Source organism: Pteropus alecto, unplaced genomic scaffold (genome assembly GCF_000325575.1).
Source record: "Pteropus alecto unplaced genomic scaffold, ASM32557v1 scaffold45, whole genome shotgun sequence".
Classification (NCBI taxonomy): domain Eukaryota; kingdom Metazoa; phylum Chordata; class Mammalia; order Chiroptera; family Pteropodidae; genus Pteropus; species Pteropus alecto.
This window is the reverse complement of record NW_006442491.1, coordinates 1,204,420-1,228,372: the sequence shown is the minus strand read 5'-3', so window position 1 is coordinate 1,228,372 and position 23,953 is coordinate 1,204,420. Positions and strand designations below refer to the sequence as shown.

The window sequence follows — 23,953 nt, the reverse complement described above, 5'->3', positions numbered from 1 at the left end:
AGGAGGGAAGGGAGAAGGTACATAAAGGTTAAGGGGGTCAAATACATAATGACAGAATGAAATTTAACTTTCGTGAACACTCAATGCAATATATATATGATATATTATTGAATTGTACAGTTGAAACCTATATAATTTTATTAACTAATGTCACTCTAATACATTTTTTAATTATTTTTTTAGGCCTCGCAGATTGCAAGAAACTTGTCAGCTTACAATTTCTTATTTATTTATTTATTTATTTATTTATTTATTTATTTATTTATTTCGCCTATAGCACCTGATCTTCCTAGGTGGTCTCCCATCCAAGTACTAACCAGGCCTGATCCCGCTTAGCTTCCGAGATCAGATGCGATTGGGCTTGTTCAGGGTAGCATGGCCATAGACTCTAATACATTTAATTAAAAAAAGAGCACCACTTGCTTTCCTCCAAGATGTATAATTTATTAGTTTAGAAAACAACTCCAGACATGGGGCCCTTTTACACTTTACCATGTGGGAGTTGCACTGAGCACTAAACCCTGGGTGTTATTTGATCTGGGAAGTAACTTTTATGTACCAGTGCCATCAGCTGTGCTCTTGCCATATTTGAAGTTTTGTGATATGGTCATTTGCCTCTGCTTTTCCCAACCTCAGTTTTTCTTGTTAATTTTTCAAATTTGTCTAAGGCTTGATGTCAATGGGGCTCAAAGAGAAGGTCAAGGGTAAACAAGACAGATGAAGCAAACAGCTCAGAGAGGCAAATAAAAGCAGACCTCTTATGCTATCTCCCCTTTAGGCAATTGATAACTTCTCCTCCTCTAAATATGGTTTGGGTCCCTTAATGTTAAATCATCTCTAGGATAATAAGTTGGTTATACACCACAAATGGAGCCTGATGCTCAGTTATTTAGATTGGGTGGCCTCCACTTGTTTCCAGACTAAGCTGCAGGTGGTTCCAACCAACACTTTGACCACTTTATTCATTGCTGAAAAGGCCACCATGGCCCTTGGATCTATTCAACCAAGGCTGACCTAAACTCCCCTGAGGAGACTTCTTCCTTTCCAGAAGTTTCCATGTCAGACTCCATGAAAAGTTTAGCCCAAAGAAGAGAATCTTGGGAGCACATGTTGGTAGAACAGAGTCCAACTTCTTGCAATGGTTCTCTGAGTTATCTGCACCCAGAGCCATGACTTGTACATGGCACATTGTCAACTGACATTGTCTAATGGAATTACCTATAGCAGAATGAGAGAAGGGGGAAAGCAAGGTAGCTGGTTAATTAAAAAGCTGAATTTAGTATAAGCTGCAAGTTCTGAAGTGTCTGAACCATCTAAAAATTAAGATGGGACATTTAAACTAGCCCAACTCTCTCCTTCCATTTCCTAGACTAAAAGGTTCTCCTTCTACTGCTTCATAAAATGGGAGGGTTTCATCTGTTATTTTTAATATAAATTTTGTGATATTTAAATGAGAATAGTCATTATCTAGTAGGTACATAGTGCAAGTGTTCAACAATTAGCTTTTTTGATTGTAATATAAGTGCCTGACATTAAGCTTTTGATTGCTCAGGCATCCATTTCAAAGACATCCGTCTTGAATAAACATGTTGCCCCTACACAGCAAGATAAAAAGCCCCCACTTTCCCCATGTATTTCCCCTTTTAGAAAGCCCTGGTGATATAGATCCTGATCACTTGAGTGACACTGCTTCTCCCTTCCCACACCATATTTTCCCTTATGTTTTAAATTTACCAATAAAGAGTGAACCCACAAAACCCTAGACACTCCACCCCGAACCCAATAAAAGCAGAACACCAGGTCCACCCTCTTTTTCTCTCTGTGACCTCTCTGTGTGGCCCTGAGCATGCTGTGTACCCTCTAGAACCTGTAAGTAATAAATCTTTTTTTTTTTTTAAAGTTCTCTCATGGTTGTTGCTGAGAAGCATCTTGCAAGCATAATAAGAACCATAAGGGCAGGTTCAGCATAAGATTGGGGAAATGTCTGTGGAAGATGCCACAAGTAGTACATGCCCAGGTAAGTGCCCCAGGAAGTCCTGGCCATAGCATTATTGTGCATAGGCTGAGAATGACAAAAGACAAGGTAGTAAGTGTTAATGTGCCATTTCATCATTATTGTTGCTGTTATTATTATTGTTATTATCATCACTTGAACTTAAATTGAAAAGGCTTTCAGCATTGAGATTTGTCTCAAAATCAAGGGAAGTCTGAGCAGCCAGTCCAGAAGAGTGAGTTCTGGGCTCCTCTTTAGCATGAGAGAAGTGGCATTGATTGTCTAGAGAGGAAAAAGGGCCAGAGCAGCTGTGAGAATAGTCTTTTCATCCGTTGGAATCAGGAAGTAGTTAAAATTCACAAATTCCTAGTTACCTGAGATTGTCTGCCTGTTTTATGAACCACAGTTCAACATAGATTAATCTTGGGAATATATTGATGTTTACTTATGAGTATCTCTAGGCCATTTTATAGCCCAAATATTTTTTCAACAGATGGCTCTGCTGTTGATTTCTACTTTTCTTAGGCAACTTTATAGAAATGTCTCCAGCTTCTGAAAAGGTCAGAAGAATTTACTGGTCTGAAAGCAGTGATAATACATGAGAGAATTTTCTTGAAGGGAGCAACAGCTCCTTAGCTTTGAAGGTATCGCCAATATATTTTTATACACAGAATTAGAGAGTCAAATGTTTTCCAAGTTGGTTCAAAAGAAAATTTCACTGGAATGAGGGAACACTAAACATAGCTACTGAGATGGATGTCTGTCCTCTACCTAATGTGTCTTTATGAATTGGGATCAAATGCTTCCTCCTCTAGTATTATATTTTATTCTGTCATCCTATTACTCAAAAATGTGACTGTGATACTAACAAAGTAGGGAAGACTGAAAACGGCCAACAGCAATGCCCTTGATTCTACTAATCTTAAAGAAAGCAGCAGGTTGGTCAAAAATGTGGGCTTTGAATGTATTTACTTGGTCCATCTAGTCCAGAAATATTTGTTCAGGTTGAACTATGTCTGGCCCCAAGATAAGTGTTGGCTATAAACCAGCGTTCTTGGTTTATAACCAGCTCTTTGTTTTTAAGGAACAGAACACTCCTCAAGCATGCTCATATATCAAGTAGAATTTATTGAAGGGACATGCTGACAGCTCCGGGAAAAAGGGAACTGCTGTGCCAGATGGGACCTAAGAACTAGGAAATTATCAGGGTCCCCAACAGCAATTCTTTTTGATGTCTCTGTCTTGGCTCTCTAGCTCTCTATTTCTAGAGTCACATGGCATCTCTTTTCTCTCCCTGTCTGTTCTGGCTCCCTATTTCTGTCCACTGACACACTTTCTTCGCCTGTTTATTAAAGAACATGGCTGGAACTAGCCATCGTAGTCCTGGGTGATCTTTCGATGCGAGAGCTTGCCTCTGTCTGTTATAGTCCTGATGTCTCTTTGTTCTTCTTCTTAAGGGGGGGGGAACTAATTAGTTGCAAATCAGTTGATTTGCAACTAATTAGTTGAATTGCAAACTTCTTATAACCCACCCTGTTTCTTTTGTGGGATGAAAGAGCAAAACATAGGAAATAAATATAACTTCCTAGACGAGCATTATTGAGATTGCTGCTGTGGGCAACAGGGGCTCAACACAGCCAGGTCCTCTTGGTTTTCTGCATGAAGGACAGAGGAAGCTGGAGCACTTACCAATTGACTGAAGGTTACTCTAGGGGCCTTTGCTCTCACTACTTCTGGATGTGACCCAGTGAGCAGAGAAGCCCCAGAACAGAAGGCACAGGCAGGACAGGTGGGTTGCTACCTGTGGGACCTGTGGATGAGCTATCCCAGTGCAGCTGTGGCTGGAATAAGTGGCAGACAGAGATATTACCTGTTATACTCTGAGATATACTGAGGTAGATAATGAGAGGGGAAACACTTAAACTGTGAGATTATTTAAATTTAATTCAGGATTCTAAACTCATCTTCCCCTTGCACCTGCCATCAATCAAACACACACGACTATAAATAAGATAATTTTGCTCCTCTGGAAATTATAAGCTTACATGTAACAGTGGTTGGGCTCTACATATTTTTTTGCTGGCCAGAGGAAAGCATAGTTGAGTGATGCAAGATTTAAACTGATGGAACTTCTCCTTATTTACAGCCTTACAAAAATGCTACTTTTCTAGGTGACAAATGCATCACTTGCTTAGGGCTTGGAAGCTTTCACAGTAGAGTTTTCTATACAGGAATGGTTTAATAGCTTCATTGCATCTCTCTTACACTTATTGAAATCTTCCTTCTTTCCTCAAACAGTTGAGCGTCTACTAGGTTCCAGGGCCTGCATTAGCACCTATGGGGGACACAAAGATGGCTATCAGATGGAGCTTCCCCGCCAAGAGCTCACACTGAAATATGTAATGATATCATATAATTATGATGTGATTTAAAAGCTTGATATCAATCACCTTACCAGGAAGGATGGGAAAGGCAGATAAGCCCCCAATCTGTGAAGGCATCGTGCTCCAAAAGTTTACCCCGAACCATTTGCTTGTTTCCATAGTGCAGTGTGTTCCTAGTTCCAATGACACACCTGATATTTGGGATCCTATAGTAGGTGCTTAGCTCCACTCCTAGTATAAAAAATTGCTTCCATTTCAAAGCTCCCAGACCTTCTAAGCCTGACCCCCTTTTTCTGTTCCCCACACTCAGGGCATCAGGTAATAGGAACCATGGGGAGAATTGATATCAGATAGAATCCTTGTTGAACCTCTGTGGAGGTACAGGATTGAATGTAGATGTTTGTTGTAGTCAGGAGCATGATGGTAGTGGGGACTGGGTAACACTTTTGACTCCGACTGTCTCCCAGATCCGGTGGAAGAGGCTTCTAGGGCTCTTCCAGGGATGTAGGGTGAGAGTAGGGACAAAAACCCTTTATAGCAAATTTATCAAGGGTTGATATTTGCTAAATCAGGGCTACATAAGAATTGTTTTCTTTTATCCTATTTATCCTTCTGGTTTGCACCGTCCAAGGAGAGAATAATTAGGGTTGAGAAAATATATTTGGCTACTGGAAATATCAACCACTCTATTAGCAAAGTTGCCCGTGTGAAGCACATTTTTTCTAAGGATTCCCTTGAATTTTATAATGCATGCTGGAAGTGACTCTATGACATGCTTAGGGTAAAGCAGTTTCTGATACTTGTTTTCCTTTGGTGAAGGGTAAGATAAACTCTACAGCAAAGACAGTGACCTACAGTTCTATTCTAAGTGGAGAAACAGTGGTGGAGCCAGAGCTTCAAGAATTATAAAATCTGTTTTAGTTAACTATTGCTGGGTAACAAATAATGAAAAACGTAGTGGCTTAAAACAGCAACAACATTTTGCTCAGAAATTGCAGTTTGGGCAGTAATCATTTCTTCTCCCCATAGGATCAGCTCAGTTGGCTTGAAGGCTGGGTCTGGGACTATCTGAAAGCACACTTAATTACGTGTCTGGCTGTTGATGCTGGCTGGCTGCTGGAATCTTAACACACCTACATGTGGTCTCTTCATGTGGCCTGAGCTTCCTCACAACATGATGACTGGGGCCCGGCACAGTTACATCAATTTGGCAAATGTTTGATCAGCATCTCCTCTATGCCAGGCTCTGGTTATACACAATGCCACGTTAACTCTCAGAGAGAGAGAAAGAGAGTGTAGCCCTCTTTATGGACAGGTCAGAAATCCAATCTTCTTCCTTTCCTCATGAATTTGCTGTATAGTAAAGATTTATATAAATTCAGAGAATGTCAACTCTGTTTCAAAAAGCATACTTTGAAAAGGCAAAAAAGTAATTGGTATGCTACTGATATGAAAAAGGATAATGATATGTATAGGTTTCTCTTGAACACTTGATTAAGTAAATACCTCTGGTGATGGCAATACTCCTCCACACAATCCATACCAGTTATATTGGACATGAACGCAATCACAGAAGACACTTTGTGATCAAAAGTATTTCCTGTGTCCTCTAGATACATGAATCTAATTTACATTAAATTAAAAAAATGCTAAGTACCAGCAACAATTATAGTTCATTTAGTGCATGATATGAATCAAAAGAGCTTCCTTCCTCTTTGTTTGTGTGTGTGTGTGTAAGTGTGTGTGTGTGTGTGTGTGTGTGTAGGGAGAGAGGAAGTCAGCTCAAGGGAAGAAAGGGAAGAAGTGAAGGAGTTTTAATGAGTGTTGTCCACTTAATGGGAACAGGTCCAGCCAGGTGCTGTGATTAAATATTCATGTCTTATAATGTTTGCCTTTTAATTTTCTGCAAACTAATTTTAATTTGTACTCCAAAAGTTGGCCAGCCATTTCTTTAAAGGGAAAATTGAAAGCTGGCATCTTGGAAGGCTTTTTGAATTATCTGCTTTAAATCCTTTAAATAAACAGATAAAAATCCCTGTTTGAAATGAAAGCAGCTGTTTACTCATGTAAACATGTTGCTTTTCCTCTGCTATTTAAAGGCAAATATTAAAGTATATGAAGAGTCTTAAAGAGGCTTTGGTAAAGAGAGTGTTTTAAAATTCCTATTTTTTTTCTCTACTGCACCCCTCCTCCACTTCATTTAGGCTTTCTATGGCTTATAAAAATTTGGAGGGAGAAATTTACTTTTCCAATCAGTAAGGTTGCATAAGCAGGCAGTGGGATTGTTCTTTTCATTTAAAAGAAAAAAAGTGATGACATGTCCCAGTCAATCTAGGCCTGGCTGGCAATTGGCAGTCTAGGCAGGGAGGTAGGTATGGAGCACCCTTCAGGACCTGCCAGGATACTTTTGTCACTGAGAGACTTATTTGAAAATATTACTTTATAAGTAAAAAGACAAGGCATTATTGGATTCTTTGACACAATGTTGGTGTTTTAATGTAAAATAGCAGGATGGGTAATATTAATGACTGGACATGGTGGTCTCCAGGAGGTTAGTTCTCAAGTTTTGCACGTGAGTCAAGAAGATTTGGGGTAGTCTAGTCTCAAACTAGTAAAGGCCATTTTCATAACTGTCAGTGGAACAGTGAATCTCCTTTCCCCCAAGACACACTTCACAAATGCAAATGTGACTCTTAAAGGAGTCTTCCTGGCTCACTATGAGTTCTGGAGCAGCATGTTTCATTCTGACAGGAACACAGAACCTCTGTTTAGCCCTCACCGCCCCCCGCCCACCCCCCAACACACGCATTGTCTCACCTCTAGCAGCCCAGCGTTGTTTGCAATTCTCGGGAAGCTCCTCCTAGGAGCATCAGGACTTTTCCAGAGCCCGGAAATGGCAGTATTTCCTAATGCATCCAAAGTTGTCAAGCCTTCATTTTCATAACCTCCTACCCAAGAGAGATTTAAACTACTTTTATAGCCATTCTTGACCCTGTCTCCAGATTGGGTCATTTGCCACTTTATAGGGGTAGAAGACTCCTGGAGTCAGGTGATGGATTTATATTTTTAGCAGACCTATGGCATAGTTGAGCCAGCTTTGGATTTGAGATCTGAACACCTGGACTTCAGTGCCAGCTATGTCCATTGTTCTCTGATTCGGGCAAAAGATACTGAGAGCTACTTGCACACAAGGCACTATCCTCACTGCTGAGATTGCTCTGGGACAGGCAGGCATGGCTCTTTGTGTCTATGCAGCACCTTTCATAATGGAGACATAAAAATTTATAGTGGAAGTCCAGCTTTTAAATTAAGAAAAAATCCATCATGGACCAACACTTTTGAAATCACTATAAAATGAAATAAAAAACAAAGATATGCAAAATACAAGCCCTATTTTTTATTGGATTCCACAACCATAAAATTACTCTATCAAAGTGGCCAAATACATTTCCTTGCAGACAGAGGACAGCCTTCAGAGTAGCACTGGCTCAAGGAACATACTTTGGGTATCACTGGGCTAGTAAGTGGTATAATCTTGAGTAAGTGACATCATCCCAACCTCAGGGAGGGGTGTAATGGAGTTGAAGCAGGCAGTGAACACTGCTGGATGCCTATTCCTTCCTCCTTCCTAGCAGATTCCCGCTTACTCAGCTATGCATCCACCACACCCCCTGCCTTGGGAGTTGGCCCCACCTCCAGGTCTGGGGCAAGCCTGACTGACCTAAGGGTAATCCAATAGCCCTTACTCCCAAATGGTCCAGGAGGAGGCATTTGGTCAAGTCCAGACTGATGATTTGCAAGGCAAGCTTTGCTGAGTTCCTGGGAAGTTTCCTTTTGCTCTTTTGAGAGAGCTTCCTGAAACAATTTTAGTCTGTCTCCTACCTGAAATAGCCAGGACGCATAAAGTCCAGGTGGCTGAACCATGAAGAAAATTGGCCTCAAGGTGGAGTGGATGCTGGTTGAAGGAAAGAAGTGAACTTTTAATAATATTAATTCTCCCTGAAGCCCTCTAATCATGTGAGCCAACCTGGCTCCTTTTAGTTTACCCAAACTTTAGCTGTGTTTTCTCTTCCTTGCAGACTGAAGCATTCCAATGCCTATATCGGTATATAGGATTGTCATTGAAGCCAAACTTGAGTCAGGGGAGATGCTAAAAATCCTTTGAGATGAATATAGCCAGGCCAGAGACTCAGGCTCCAAATGACTAGTTTGGCTAGATAAGTGAATACTGGCTGATCACCAGCTCTACCCATGACAGAATGTCATTTAATATTATTGCCAACAGTTTTTATTTTTCTTTCTTCTTTCTTCTCTAGAATAGCAACAACTTGTGTGCATCTGGATTGCTCCCTATTCTCACTTGCTTTCTCTAACAAGATGATAGAATTCACCAAGCTATTTTTAATGTCTTCTCTTCGTTAGGACCTTATGTTTTCCTTGAGACCTTAAGGATCCCTGCAAAAGTAGGTGCGGCGAAATTATTTGTTGTAAAGAGCAACACTGTGTAGAAGCTTTTTATGCCACCAGCAAGTCCTGGGCCAGAACTGGAAGTGGGCTAGGTTTATTTTCAGCCTCTGCCTTCTTGCTCTTTACTTGCCTTCAGCAGTCAGGCTCCCCAGAAAAATACACCATATGAGAGTTTTGGAAACACTAATTAACTTTAATTTAACATCCTTTAAAGGAGAGTGTTTTTGCATTTTAAGATGGTCCTAGGAAAAGTATATGCTGTGCCCAAAGAGTGGCATTAAGTTGGCAGGTAAGCATTTATGATGGAACCTTGGTAGATGCCTCAGACATGTCTGCCCACTCAGAATTTGACTCAAAGGCTTCTCCTGGGAATTGAAGACATGAGAAAGTGGAAGCTTGGAAGAAAGAATAAGAGAAGAAGTAGAGGAAAGCAAGAAGTAGACAGAAACACAAAAAAAGAGGGATAGGAAGCAGACTGAGAAGGGAACAGATTGCTACTGGCAGTGGTTTCTAAAGGGACAGAGCGGCCCTACTCCAGTCCCCTGCTATCCTCTGAGCCAAGCTATTCAAAAGATACATAGCAAATTTCACTTGTACAAATTTATCTGGAAGGAGCTGAAATCAGGGTCATATACTCTTTGTTTATAGCGAATTGTCTAGAGTGGGTCACATACCCCATTTCTGATCTCCAAGTTCTTCCATGTACATTTAGATTTCTGATTAACAATCTTTTATGTGTGTGAAGAAACAGCTGGTCTGGACAGAGAAGTCCCTCATGACCACACTTGTGCAAATACTGAAACTCACAAATCATTTGAGGAAGCTCAGCTGTAGCTTGCATGACCCCCTCTGTTGCCCACAGATCCTGAAGATTTTGTGATAGGGATGGTGCTGGGGCAGGAAGGAAGAGAAAGAGATTTGACTGTAGGGGTGAGCTTGATCATCTTACCACTTCAAATTTCTCTTTCTGGCAAACTTTGGAGAATGGGAATGCTGTCAGAAAGAATATAATAGAAAATATTTTTCTTCATGGATTAATAGCAGCATAATAAGTAACTAATAGAAGATAGTATCCTTATTGCCCAGTTGAAATGTGTTTGGGTAGAAGGTGTCCTTCTACCCAAACATAGTCCTTCTTTTATTGTGTTAAACTTTTAAAATTTCAAAAGAGCAAGTAAAATGTTTATGAGTTTCTCAGACATCAAATAGCTCTCAAAAATGTCAACAACATCAGTGTAAAACTAATAAAAATATGGCACAGATTTAGCACTTGTACTTAAAGGAAATATAAAAAAGAGGAAAGAGAAGCATATGGAAAAACATGCTTGAGGTTTGAGCAGATCAACCCCATATATTAAAAAAAAAAAAAAACGTTTTTGGGGGAAATGTTGGGAAAATATGACTTACTTTAGAGAAAAATGATAATACCCTCCTTTCCTTTTTCTTCAACAACATTGAAGTTGAAAGTGGCCTTTAGCTTCAGGCATTACCTTTGGCAGTCCTAGCAGGGAAGAGTTTCAGACTGTAAGTTTTTTCCCAGGCTACAGTGTATGGGAAAATCTGCCTTGGCATAGAGATACACTATCAAGGCAGACCCGTCAAAGAGGAATGGATATGCTTTTAGGAACAGATGGCTGGGAAATTGTGAGGAGCTATTGAATGTCTTTGAACCTCAGTTTCTGCATATATAACAGGGGGCCAATAAACCCTTCCTCAATAAACCCTTTCTTGTGAGAATTAAGTGACATAACATGTGGAAAGTGCTTGCACACAGTAGACATCTAGACCAACACTGTCCAACAGAACTTTCTGTGATGATAGAACTGTTCTATGTTCTGTGCTGTCTAACAGAACAGTCACCAGCCATAGGTGGCAACTAAGAATTTGAAATATGACTAATGCTAAAAAGAAATAAATTTTAAATTTTATTTAATTTTAATTAATTTACATTAAAGAATCGCTTGTGGGCACTGGCTTTTGTATTGGACAGGTCTGACAATGTGGCTAATGTTGATGATAATGATAATTATATTGGTATTGCTTTCTCAAGTTAGAGTCCAAGTTTCCTGTGCAGGGAGCTGTTAACGTACTAGGAACTCATGCCTCTTGGATGGGGTCAGAGGCCAAATTTTTTCATGGTCGAGTCTTTATGAATGTGGTCATCTGTGACTAGGTAGGCTTAGAATCTTGCTGTTCTTTGGTTCTGCCTTCTCTCAACAAATTAAGAGGAATTTTCGGAGAGAAATAGTCAAACTATACACAAGAACTAAACATTCTTCTTTTTTGGCATGGCCATCTTCTGTGCTCCATGACTATTGTTTCCATTTTAAATGTTTCTGTTATGACCCAAAATTGATGGTCATGGAACTGACCATTCAGCATGGCCACAGCATCTCAGAAGGGTATCACAAGTAATAAGCTAGAAATGGGATTCTGTTGCTGAAGTTCAAGGATAATCAGAATATCCTGTGGATTTGAAAATGTTTCTCAGGAAAGCAGTCTTTAAGGGTACTCCATCTTGTGGAAGGGACTTGACTTGAAGGCTATCAGCCAAATATATGACCAGTTGATGGGCTGCATGTGCTAAACATGCACAATTAAAGAAATGTGACAGATTAATATTACTGAAGGCTGACCTGTGCTTGGAACTTTCTTCCTCTTTGCATATCATGCATATCTGAAAATTTCCTCAAATATTGGCAAATAAAATGAATGAGAATTATTAGTTCTCTTCTACTCACATATTCTAATTTTCTAAATAAATTAAATGACACTAGCATATTAACATCTAATTGATTGATATCAGTATTATATATTCATAAATGTATTAAGTGGCACTCATAAAATTCACAGTTCATCCACATAGGGCTCAATTCTCAAATTCATTACAACAACATCATTGCTTTATGTAACCTCAGCTCTCCAGAATGCTGCTAAATCTGGTACTTTCAAATAAATATTGGAGAGAATACCTCTGTATAATGACATATGTCCAAAGTCACAGAACACAATGAAATGAGTCATTTAAGATGGAGAAAAACACTCTTTTTGGACAATGTTCATGCAATAGATAGTAAAAAGAGTAATGGAGATATTAAGTAGCAGGTTAGATTTCAGGTTTTCCCAAATAGTTAAGAGAAGCTTGTCAGGAAGAAATGGTTAACCTTATATAAGAAACAACATTTTTTTCTTTGGGCATAGTCACCCAAAATACAGCAAGAATGAGAGAGAAGAGATGGAGCCCTGCAAAGGCTTTGTAGAACATGGGCAAGTGACCGAGGACTTGGGCAAGACCCCCCTGAGGTTTCCACTCTATTGAACTACATTCTCTAACTGATGGCAAGAGATGCTTGATGAATGTTTACACTTATAACATTATTTTGGGCTTGTGTTTATTTTAATCCAGGTGTTATTCTTATCACATCCTTATTTTTTTTTATAAAGATTATCTTAATTCTCTATTTTATCCTTTTGTATTAGATATGTCAATGAATTTTTCTAAATTCTTTTTTTAGATTCTTTTTTTATATGATTATACTTTAAATAGGAAACAGTTTAGAAAAATTTTAGAATTTTTCTAAACTGTTTCCTATTTAAAGTATAATCATATAAACCTTGAATTTAACAACTTTCAATCCATAAAACACAGTTTTACATAGTGTAAAGATAAATGTAAAAATGTATTTAATATTCTCTCTTTCTGAAACCAGATAATTATGTAAATTTTTAGAAAGATAGCCATTAAGTAGTTACTTTTTAAAATTTTAGAATTTACAGAGTTAAACTTCTATTATCTGAATAATTCAGGCTTATAAGATAGCTAGTGCATAGTGGTCCATAAAACTGAGATGTTACTGAACTCACTTCTCTCTAAGTTTGAGAATATAAAAGATACCCATTTAAATTTCAATTCGGGTTTAGGGAGGCAGTATTTTATCCAACCTAGACTATAACTGGTATACAGAAGACATGTCTGAGGGTGTCAGTAAATTAGAACCAACAAAATCTTATATTTTGACTTCCTTAGCCAAATATCCTTAGTCCTCCCAACATGCTCCCTGATCTCCTATCAATACAGCCTGGTGATGTTCTCAGGCAGATCTGCCCTGCAACTTCAGAAGAAAAAGGCCTTCTTTAAAACTGCCATGAAGATTTTATAATCTTTCATGTGTATTAGTCTGCTCATACTGCCATAATAAATTACTAGACTAGGTGACTGAGTAACATACATTAATTTTTTCATAGTTCTAGAATCTGGGATGTTCAAAATCAAGGTATCACTGATTTGGTTTCTTGTGAGAGCTCTCTTCCTGGCTTGCAAATGGCAGCCTTCTCTCCATTTGTCCCCATGTGGAAGGGAGAAAGAGGGAAAGCAAGAGAGTGAGAGAGTGAGAATGAGAGAAGGAGAGAGAGAGATGGAGAAAAAGAGGGAGAGAGATCTGGTAGCTCTTCTTATAAGGATAAGAATCCTATCCTTATTATAAGGACTCTACTCTTATAAACATATTTAACCTTAATTATCTCCTAAAAAGCTTATCTCCAAATACAGTCACATTGGAAGTTAGAACTTCAACATATGAATTCTGAGGAGGGACACAATTTAGTCATAGCGCTATGCATGCTTTCAAGTATGTATTTTCATTTTTTAATTTCTCCTTTCTCCTATGTATACTCTTTGTTGCTATTAGAAGTAGCCTCTGACTCTTTACAAGTACCATACTTTTCACAGTTACTAGGCGCCATAGTTTTTCAAATTCCCAGTGCCCTTACTTCCATATGTACTTCATCCCCAGGCTACTGTGAGTGAATAATCATTATGCTACTGATGCCATGTCTTATTGCCATCTGATAAGGAAGATATCTATGCTTTCCTCAACCATATGAGCAGCAAAATTCCAGAATCCTATTTTGAAAGTTAGTTTCCTGGAGGCACTTCTGATACCAACCATTGTATCATTCAGGGCCCTGGCAGGAAACAGACGTCATGCTCTAATTGGGTAACTTTAGGAAAGTTTTAGAAAGGGACAATTGAAAAAGTATAGATAAGGTATAGGACAACAAGGAATAGTGCAGAATCCTGATTGGGAACTCATTATCAACTGGAGGTTTGAATGGAAAAAGGGAAGGAGTGGTTATTGTTTGGATATGAGATTCGGGAGAGGTGAAAGGGAATTTTTAGTATATTTCTTGAAGACTAGCCATGATTTAAAGCTATGTAAGGACTGCGCAAATTTTGCAAGTGATATTATAAGTTAAGGACGATAATAATATTTATTGCATGTTTATATTAATGTAATATATGTATATAAATATGTCTTTATACTATGTGAGTGGTTGATACTTCTACATTTGCCAAATCCTACCAAAAGTTCTGCCAGGAAGGAATCATTACTATCCACATTTTACAGATGAAGAAACTGAGCAAGGTTATACTGGCTCAAGGTCATAGTTGATGGAGCAGGGTTTGAATCCTGGAAAGATCATTTGTATACTTTCAATATCTCTGGTAAGAATTGAAGTTGAACATCATATTTGTTAAATGGCTGTTATTATCTGGTGAATCCCTAAGACTTAGAATTAGAAATACTGCAAACTCCTGGTTTTGGGGGCTAGGGAAATTGTAAGCCTCCTTAAGACTCCTACACATTCTTGGGGAACTTATTTACTCAAGGGTTTCTCTACCCAGGCTCTTGTGTCCCAGTACATAAATCTGTGTCCTCAGATGTGAAACTCAACCCATTTTTCTTTCAAAAATCATTAGTGAAAAATGGAAAATTTCTAGAAAGTACACATTATTTAAAATGTTATAGGGCAAATAGGGTAGTGTTTTATTATAACACAAATGCCATGGAAAATGACTTAAATATTTTATATTGGACATTTCTATTCTCTAATATTTTTTCTTAGGCATCGAATGGGTTAACTATGCCAAAAAAAAAAGGCTGCACACAACCACAAAATCTCAGTGGCATACAGCAGCAAATATTTATTTATTTAGCTGTCATGTCTATGGGTTGACTGAGGTTTAGTCACTATAAACTGGGCTTGCTTGAGTGACTTTGCTGATCTTAGTGGGTGGGGCTTGCTTATACATCCAAAGGTTGGCTATGGTCAGTTGATCTATGCTCAGGTGAATCTGTTCCACATGTCCCTCAACCTCTTCTGGTGACTATGGGGCTGACCATCAGGTTCTTCTAATGGTGACTGTAGAAGCTCAAGAGGGCAAGCTCAATCACACGAGTGCATTTCAATCATCTTATGCATCATATCTGCTCACATACCATTGGCCTGAGCAACTAACTTGGTTGTATATATTTTAGTGTTCTATTGTACCATTCGGATGTGGTTTTAAAAAATATCCCCAGTAATACATTTCCTCCTCTGTCAGCTGAATAAAATCAAGCATTGAAAAGAGTTAAATTTCTAGTAATGGATCTGTTTGCTCTAAGCTAATTTTCTGAGAAAGTCCAGGCAGTCCATTATCCACAATAAACAGCATGGCATTTTAGCCCTGAAGTGAGAGCTTGGGGCCATTCCTGGGATATTGAATATACAGTTGAGATGTCCCAGTGAAGTGAGTCACTTGGAATTACAGGAAAAGTATTATCAGGGTCATGATGAAAATTTAAAATATCTTATTTCTCATTGTACAAAATTATGTGACATTTTTTTCTTTGACAGCTCATCTCAGTACAGAAATCACAGTCTTGTACCAACAAATTTTACACTCATGCTATAATTTGTTCATATTCAAAATTTTACAGATGTCAGAAGCATGGTGGCATGAGGGTTCTTCTTGATCTCTCCCCTCGAAATTACAACAAGTTGAACAGCTTTATTCCAACAAAGATTTCCAGGTTAACACGCAAACACTTCTGTGAGATCGGCATTTTGAAACATCTGAAGGCAGGAGAATTGGAGTGAAGAGGAGAAGAGGGAAGGCAGAAGAGCAAAGACTGGTGCCGTAAATGTAGCCCAGAGATCACTGTGGAACTCTGAGAGAGGGGAAGAATCAGGTTGCTGTGTGCACTATCTGTAGCCCTAAGCACTCCTGCTTGATTGATCAGCATATATTATGGCCGAAGCCAGCAGTCTACTGGAGCAGAGACCAGAATGCAGAAGTGCAGCAGCTGTGTTCTAGCAGCCACCACTGTCAGACAGAAAACAAAACCACTGAGACCGGCCACCTATCCCTACCCTCCCAGAACTCACTTTCCTGCACCCTCCCAGAGCTAGTATCAGCTGCCAGAATAAACTGTATCAGCGAATGTTGGACTGCAAAGCAGAGTATCTATAACACAGAGAACTGAAGAGATAGCTTTTGAATGGCAGATGCACACTGCAGCTAATCCCAGTGACAGGGGTGGAGAGACAGAGGTAAGGCAACTGAGGTCTGGCAGTCACCATTACTTCAGGAAAACAAGGCTACAAACACACCAGCAGCCTCTCCCAACTCACCCTGCCCCTACCCATCAAGTCTGATCCAGCATAGGTACCAAGGACACTTCAGGCAGTGCAACACTGCATCTGGCTGCTGGGGTGGTGCTGGGCCTTAAGGGGCTTGAGACCCCATTACTCACCACATTCTTTCACGGGGGAGGAGTCCTGAGACAGGTGACATGATCACAGAAAAGACATCCACCTCCCCAAGGAATAAAGGACAAATTTTGCCCAGTAGAGAACCGGGAGGCCTGAGCAGTGCAGGAGGCTGTACACCAACCAACTGGAAAACAAAAGAAAACCTTTCCTTATCAACCTGCTAAAGAGGCATCACTCTTAATAATAATTTTAATAATAATAATAATTAATAATAATGCAGAGTTTCTTCCCATAAATGCCTAGGAAAAATAATCAATCAAATACCATGAACAACCAAGGTAATAAGGCAGCTCAAAAAGAAAATGAAATACCTACAGAAAATAACTCAAAGACACAGAAATAAGTGATTTAAATGACAAAGAATTCAAGATTGTAGTTCTGAAAAAAATGCAATGAGGTGCAAGAAAATTCAGATAGGCAGATTAATGAACTCAGAAATAAAATCAACAAACAAAAAGAACATTTGACCAAAATGATCGAAATTTTTAAAAAGAACCAAATAGAAATTTTGGAACTAAAGAACTCGGTAAAGGAGATTAAAAACTGTAATGGCATGCTTAGGAAGTAAAATTGACCAGATGGTGGAAAGAATCAGTGATATTGAAGATAGAAATCTGGAAACAATGCAGATAAAAGATGAGAGAGACTTGGGGAGAGTGAAAAAAAGAAAAAAACGAACTCTACATGAACTATCTGACTACATCAGAAAGAGCAATATAAGAATAATGGGTAGACCAGAAGCAGAAGAGAGAGAAAAGGGAACAGACAGCCTACTCAAACAAATAGTTGATGAGAACTTCCCAAACCTATGGAAAGAACAGGATCCTTGATTCAAGAAGCAAAGGGAACACCTAAATATGTCAATCCAAAAAAGATCTTCTCCAAGGCACGTTGTATTAAAACTGTCAAAAACTAATGGAGTTTTGATTAGTACATAGAAACAGACACAGAAAGGCAAAGAAAAATTCTTGAGACAGCCAGGGAAAAGAAGAGGGTAACCTATAATAGAAATCATTAGGTTCTTTTACTCAGAAACTCTCCAAGCTAGGAGGGAGTAGAATCAAATATTCAAGCTATTGGAAGAGAGAAATTACCAGCTAAGAATAATATATCCAGCAAAGTTATCCTTTAGATATAGATGCTAAAGGGATTTTCTTCCATAAGGCCTGCATTACCAGAAATACTGAAGGAGATTATTCTACCTGAAACAAACAAACAAACAAACAAACAATACATAAAACTATGAGTAAGATGAATAACAGACCAATAGAAGCAAGAAATTGCACCCCCTTTTTCAGAATAGGGTATTATACACTTGAATATTACATAATGGTTGAAAGAGGTAAAAACAATTAAGAGAAGAAGAAAATAGCTATTACAACTTGGAAGTGAACTCATAGAACAAAAAGGGATAATTCGTGACAACAAAAACAGAAAAAGAGAGGGTGTAAGGGTCTGAACTTGCAAAGGGAATGGAGATAAGATGCATGCAGAAGAAAAAAGATTACTGTATATGTGAAACTTTATTTTACATAAACTTAATGATAAGTACACACACACACACAAAATCCAGAACTGAGACATAGAACATAAAAAAGAGGAACAGTAGACCGGGCAAAATGGTGTAGATAATAGAAGTTTTGTTCATTCCTTCTTGCGACCAAATAAAAGTAGTGACAGAAACATGGAGCAAACAGCAAGCAGAGTCACCTGGGGTCTAGATGAACAGAAGCCCTACAACTAGGGAGAGAAATAAGAAATCACCCTGCAATGGTTGGAGGTAAGAAAGGGCGAAGACGCGAAGCTGCCCGGGCCAAGCAGCCAAGTAGGACAGAGGCTACGGCAGTTGCAGTTGGCAGGTGTAGACATTCTTCTTAAAGGGGCCATGTCCATGACTGAACTTTTGTGGTGATGGACTTGTTTGCTCTGAGCGCCAGCGCCACATTATCTGCTCCATAAATACCAGGGAGTTACAGGGGGATGCCGAGTTATTAGAGTGAAGGCTGGAGGCGAAGCTTTCTCCTAAGCAGAAGTGCCTGTGGTATCCATTGTTTCTCTGTTGCACCCTCTCCATCCCAGTGTGCAAACTCAGTGCCGCAATAGCTGAGATGTCATTGACTGGATAACAGAGGTCACTCCGCCCAGAGGATTCCCTGAAACTTCATCTCCTCCAATTCGTGGCCCTACCCAAGCCACATTCAGTTGTGTCTTTGGCAAGTCCTGTGACACTTGCTGTGCAGCTCCAAGACTCACACTGGTGGCACTGTGTGTTTCTGGCGTGGTTTCTTCAGGCAACTATAAGCACAGCATCTGTGGATTGTTTGCTGAATCTTCACAGGTGGCCTTGGAGGGACACAGGCTGGGCCAAAACTTGGCCTGCAGCTGCGCTCCTCTCAGGTCTGTGCTGCTAGACACGTAATACGCAAAGCCACACTAATAAGACCGGAAGACTTAGGAGTTTTGATTAGTACATAGAAACAGACACAGAAAGGCAGCCAAATGGGGAAGACAAAGAAGTAGAAACCACATGAAAGAACAGAACAGAGATCAAGGATAAATGGAGTCAAGCAACCTAACAGATGCAGAGTTCAAAACACTGGTTATAAAGATGCTCCATAAACTTAGGGGAAGAGTAGACGAACTCAGTGAGAACTTTAACAAAGAGATAAAAAACATAAAAATGAAAATGGAAATTATAAAAGCAGACTAGTCAGATATGAAGAGTATATTAGCTGAGATGAATAGTATATTAGAGGGAATCAACAGACTGGTTGAAGAAGAGGATCGAATCACTGATATAAAGGATAAGGAAACCAAGGACACCCAATCAGAATGGCAAGAGAAAAGTTAACCAAGAATATAATAATAATTTAAGGAGCCTATGGGACAAAATTAAGAGTACCAGCAAAATTAAGTGTACCTCATCCATATCTGATGTGGGAGAACAAGAGGTTGAAAATATATTTACGAAATAATGATGGAAAACTTCCCTAACCCAGTAAAGGAAATAGGCATACAACCCCAGGAAGCTCAGAGAGTTCCCGCAAAAATGAACCCAAAGAGGCCCACACCAAGACACATCATAATTAAAATGCCAAAAGTTAAATACAAAGAGAGAATCTTAAAAGCAGCAAGAGAAAAGCAGTTAGTTACCTACAAGGGAACACCCATCAGACTGGCAGCTGATTTCTCAAAAGAAACTATGCAGGACAGAATGGCTTGGCACAAAATATTCGACATGATGAAGACCCAGGATCTACAACAAAGAATATTTTATCCAGCAAAGCTATCGTTTAGAGTCAAAGGACAGATAAAGAGCTTCCCAGACAAAAATAATTATTATAATTGAAAAAACTCATTGAATTGCACAATGTAAATATGAGAAACTAATTGTATATCATATTTGGGAAAATATGGGGAAAATGAAATTTAAAAAATAAGAAAATGGGGAACAAAGGAAAAAAAATCATAGAATACCACCAAACCAAAATAATAATAAAATAATAGACAGAAACAGACAAAGAAACAATGGAGACACTGAACTACAAGAAAACAAATAATAAAATAGCTATAGGAAAAACTCTTACATCTATAATCAGTCTAAATGTAAATAAACCGAACTCATTAATAAAAAGGCATAGAGTAGCAAATTGAATTCAAAAAACAAAACAAAACAAAACCCAACTGTATGCTGCCTTCAAGAGACACATCTCACCTGCAAGGACAAATATAGACTCAAACTGAAATGATGGAAAATGATACTTTGAGAAAATGGCATTCGGAGAAAAGTGACTGTAGCCATACTTATATCTGATGAAATAGACTTCAAGATAAAAAAGGTAACAAGAGCAGTTCATAATGATAACAGGGACAAGACAGCAAAAAGACATAACACTTATTGACATATATGCTTCCAATCAGGGAACACCGAAATATATAAAGCGACTACAGCAGATCTAAAGGAAAAAATTGACAAAAATGCATTTATCGTAGGGGACCTAAATACCCCATTGACAGCTATGAATAGGTCATCCAAACAGAAAATTGATAATGAAATATCAGCCTTAAATGACATATTAGACCAATTGGACATAATCAACATTTACAGAGCCTTTTATCCCCAAACTCCAGATTATATATTCTTCTCTAGTGCACATGGAACATTTTCAAAGGTAGATCATATGTTGGGACACAAAACTAGTTTCAGCAAATTCAAGAAGTTTGAAATCATACCAAGCATATTTTCTAATCACAATGCTTCGAAACTGGAGATCAAATGGGAAAATCCCTAATATGTGGAGATTAAACAACATGCTACTAAGGAACAAATGGGTCAAAGAAGAAATAAAAGATGAAATCAAAAGATATATAGAAAGAAATGAGAATGAAAATAAAATATTTCAAAACTTCTGGGATACAGCAAAAGTAGTAATAAGAGGAAAGTTTATATCATTACAGGCCTATCTCAGGAAATAAGAAAAATCTCAAATAAACAACCTAACATTACATCTTAAGCAACTAGCAAAAGGACAAATGAAGGCCAAAGTCAGCAAAAGGAAGGAAATAATAAAAATTAGAGCAGAATTAAATGAAATTTAGAACGAAAAGACAATAGAAAAAAATTAATGCAACAAGGAGCTGGTTCTTTGAAAAGATCAATAAAATTGACAACCTCTTGGCTAGACTCACTAAGGAAAAAGAGAAAAGAAACAAATAAAGAAAATCAGAAATGAAAGAGAAGATACGACAGATGCCACAGGAATACAAAGGATCATACAATAATACTATGAAAGACTACATGATATCACATATGTATAAACCTAAAAGCAACAAATGAACAAGACAAACAAACAGAGACTCGTGGACATGGACAATAAACTAGTGGTTACTAGAGAGGGTGGGGGCGGAGGTAGATGGGGTAAAAAGGGTCAAATATTGTGCTGACAGAAAGAAATCTAACTATGAGAGGGAAACACACTTACTGTTAAATTGTACACCTGAAACTTACTGGATTTCATTAACCAATGTTGCCCCCATCAAAATAATTAATTAATTAAAAATAAATTAAAAAAATTAAAAAATTAAAAAAAGAAAGACGATATGCCACCAATTCAATAACCTAAAAAAAGTAGACAAATTGTTAGAAATATAAAAATCTTCCTAAACTAAATCGCAAAGAACTGGAAATCTAAATAGACTGATCAACAGTAAGGAAATTGAAATAATCATCAAAAACCTCCCCCAAATTAAAAGTCCAGGACCAGATGGTTTCACTAGTGAATTCTACCAAACATTCAAAAGTGATTTAATACTTATTCTTCTCAAATTATTCCAAAAAATTAAAGAAGAAGCAATACTTCCTAACTCATTTTATGAGGCCAACATTACCTGCTAATATAACCTGGTAAGGATAACAACAACAACAAAACCTACAGACCAATATCTCTGATAAATACAGATGCAAAAATCCTAAAAATAATACTCATAAATCTAATAAAACAAAAAATTAAAAATTAAATAAATAAATAAATAATAAAATCAAATCAAAGACAAAAAATTTAATACGACAATACATTAAAATGATTATACATCACAATCAAGTGGGGTTCATTAGAAGGTTGCAAGGATGATTCAACATTTGCAAATTGATCAATGTGATATACCACATGAACAAAATAAAGAACAAAAATCATATGATTATATCAATAGATGCAGAAAAGGCATCTGACAAGATCAGTATCCACTTTCTTTTAAAACATAATAAAACGGGTATAGAAGGAAAATACCTCAACATAATAGAGGCCATATATGACAAACCCTCAGGTAATATCATACTTAATTGTGGAAAACATAAACCTTTTCCTTTAAGATTAGCAACAAGAAAGGATGCCTGCTCTCACCACTCTTATTCAATACAGTATTGGAAGTCCTAGCTAGAGTTATCAGGCAAGAGAAAGAAATGAAAGTTATCCAAATTGGGAATGAAGAAGTCAAATTGTCACTTTTTGCAGACAACGTGATTTTTTTTTAATCTCGAAAACCCTAAAGACTCCACTGAAAACTTACTAGGAACAATAAATAAATATAATAAAGTTGCAGGATACAAAATCAAAGTACAAAAACCCATTGTATTTTTATATACTAACAAATCAATTTCATAAAAATAAATTAAAAAAAGAATTCCTTTTGCAATTGTAACAAAAAATAAAATACCTAAGAATAAAATTAATAAGGATGTGAAGGACCTATACACTGAAAACTATAACATATTATTAAAAGAAATTGAAGAAAACACAAAGAAATCGAAAAATATTCCATGTTCATGAATTGGAAGAATCAAAATAGTTATAGTTGTCGTATTACCAAAAGCAATATATAGATTTAGTGCAATCCACATCAAAACCCCAATGGCATTTTTTAAAAAGAAATAGAACAAAAAAACATCAGATTTGTATGGAAATACTAAAGAAGATCAATGGCCAAAGCCATCCTGAGAAAAAAAGAAGGCTGGAAGTATCACTCTGCCTGACTTTGAATTATAATACCAAGTGACAATAATCAAAACAGCATGGTATTGGCAAAGAAACAAACACACAAATCAATGGACTAGAATTATGAGTCAGAAATAAACCCATGTATATATGGGCAAATTGTTTTTTACAAAGGAGCCAAAAACATACAATGGAGAAAAGAACGTATTTTTAATAAATAGTGCTGGGAAAATTGGAAAGACACATGCAAAAAATGAAACTAGACTGTTACCTGTTACCATACACCGAAATCAACTTAAAATGGATCAAAGACCTAAATATAAGACCCGAAACATTGCATAGAAGGAAACATAGATACTAAACTCATGGACCTTGGATTTTGATAGGATTTTATAAATTTGATCTCAAAGGCAAGAGAAGTAAAAGCAAAAATAAATGAATGGGACTATATCTAATTAAAAAGCTTTTGCACAGCAAAAGAAAACATCAACAAAACAAAGAGGCAACCAACCAAATGGGAGAAGATATTTGCAAACACCACCTCCGATAAGGAGCTAATATCCAAAATATATATAGAATTCATACAACTCAACAACAGAAAAACAAACAATCCAATTAAAAAATGGGCAGAAGACTGAACCGACACGTCTCTCAAGAGGACATACAAAAGGCCAACAGACAAATGCAAAGATGCTTAGCTATTAGGGAAATGCAAATCAAAACCACAATGAGATACCACCTCACACCTGTTAGAATAGCTACTATCAACAAGACAAGTAACAACAAGTGTTGGAGAGGTTGTGAGGAAAAATGAACCTTCATACACTGCTGGTGGGGGTGTAAATTTGTACAGCCACTATAGAAAACAGTATGGAGGTTCCTCAACAAATTAAGAATAGAATTACCATACAATCCAGTAATCCCTCTTCTGAGTATCTACCCCCATAATTTGAAAACATTTGTCCATAAAGATATATGCACCTTGATGCTCACTGTAGCACCATTCATTGTGGTCAAGA

The 23,953-nt window shown here is 37.8% G+C and overlaps 1 pseudogene; it reads right to left on the bottom strand.

Annotated features, from left to right (window-relative positions):
• Positions 1–268: 268 nt before the first annotated feature.
• Positions 269–387, bottom strand: LOC112471127 (annotated as a pseudogene).
• Positions 388–23,953: the final 23,566 nt, after the last annotated feature.